At 35.6% G+C, this 1,669-nt stretch overlaps 1 non-coding gene across 1 annotated transcript; it reads right to left on the reverse strand.

The window, feature by feature from the left end:
* Positions 1-284: 284 nt before the first annotated feature.
* Positions 285-391, reverse strand: LOC139860807 (small nucleolar RNA R71). Its single transcript, XR_011763423.1, has one exon. It is a non-coding gene; the product is annotated as a small nucleolar RNA R71 (small nucleolar RNA).
* Between the last annotated feature and the right edge of the window lie 1,278 nt (positions 392-1,669).

Consider the following 1,669-nt stretch of genomic DNA (forward strand, 5'->3'; position numbering starts at 1 on the left):
ACTGGGAAGTTAAGGGGCAGTTTATGCACATGGTACGTGAAAACCAATTCGATAGAAGACTTAATAATAATCCGATAGAACATTTAGAAGCTTTTGAAGATTTATGTGAACTGTACAAAAACAAAGATGTTTCTTCAGATGTATTTAAGTTAAGAACTTTTCCATACTCGTTAATCGGAGACGCAAAAGCATGGTTGAAAGCATCAAAACATGATTCTATCACAACTTTTAATGAATTAAGAGAAAAATTCATTACCCAATTTTTTCCACCGGCAAAAGCTGAAAGACTTAGAACTGAAATCACCACTTTTAAACAAAAGGCGGATGAAACTCTTTATGATGCATGGGAAAGATTAAAAAGAATGTTACAAAATTGTTCGCAACACGGATTGCAAAAAGGGCAAATAGTACAAACTTTTTATCGTGGTATAGATGAACATACTCGTGGTATATTAGATTCCTCCATTGGAGGAGTATTTATGTACAAATCACCAAATCAAGCGTATGACATGTTAGAAGACATGTCAGTTCAAACTTTTGAATGGACACCGTCTAGAGATCAACTACCTAGAAGGATGGTGGCATGCCTTGAAGAAAATGAAGACAACAACACAACCATAGCTTCACTGTCAAATCAATTCAAAAAGTTTGGAAGAGAAATAGAGAAACTAAATTCAACAGTTTTAGCATTGCAAATAGGCTTTGAAATCTGTGGACAGCCACATTTCACGAAAGATTGTGATATCAATGATCAGCCAATGAACTCAGTAGCACAAGTTAATTTTATGGCCAATCAAAGACAAGGTAATTTTCAAGGAGGGAATTCTAATTATCAACCTGCAAACCCAGGATATCAAAACCCGAAGAATTTTGCTTTTCAAAGAAATGGACCACCTGGTTTTTTAAATAGAAACCAACCTCCATTTCCACCTCAACAAAATTTCCAACAACAACCGTTACCTCAATTACCATATGAACAACAAAATCATAACACGCAACTAGTAGAGAAGAAATCTAACTTTGAAGAAGTTATGATGAATTTTGTCTAAAGTCAATCAGAAACGAATGAGCAAGTGAAGAGACAACTTCATCAATCCCAAACGGAAAACGAGCAAGTACAAAGGAATCATCAAGCGTCAATTCAAAACCTTGAAAGAGATATGGGAATAATATCCCAATTGCTTGCTGAAAGGAAATCGGGAACTTTACCATCAAACACGCAACCAAACCCTAAGGGTAAGGAAACTCAAAATTCAAGTAATATTTCACAAGTTAATTCAATCACTATGTGAACTGGGTTAACCATTAACCCAGAGATTTCAAAGCCTCTGACTCCTATTCATGTTTCACAAGAAAACGAACATGTGGTGGAAGAAAATACGATGCCAACCACAAGTGCACCAAAGACTCAAAATCAACCACCATTGAAGGTATACAAACCTCTAATTCCATATCCGCAACGTTTGAAGAAAGATAAATTACAAGCACAATACAACAAGTTTGCTGAAATGATTAAGAAAATTTGTATAAATGTACCGCTTGTAGATGTTCTTGCGGGTATGCCGAATTATGGAAGGTTTATCAAAGATCTTATAGCAGTCAAAGGAAAATATGCAGAAGTGTCAACCACATTCCTTAATGAGGAATGCTCGGCAATTTTGCAAAAGCA

This window comes from Rutidosis leptorrhynchoides, chromosome 7, assembly GCF_046630445.1.
Source record: "Rutidosis leptorrhynchoides isolate AG116_Rl617_1_P2 chromosome 7, CSIRO_AGI_Rlap_v1, whole genome shotgun sequence".
NCBI lineage: Eukaryota > Viridiplantae > Streptophyta > Magnoliopsida > Asterales > Asteraceae > Rutidosis > Rutidosis leptorrhynchoides.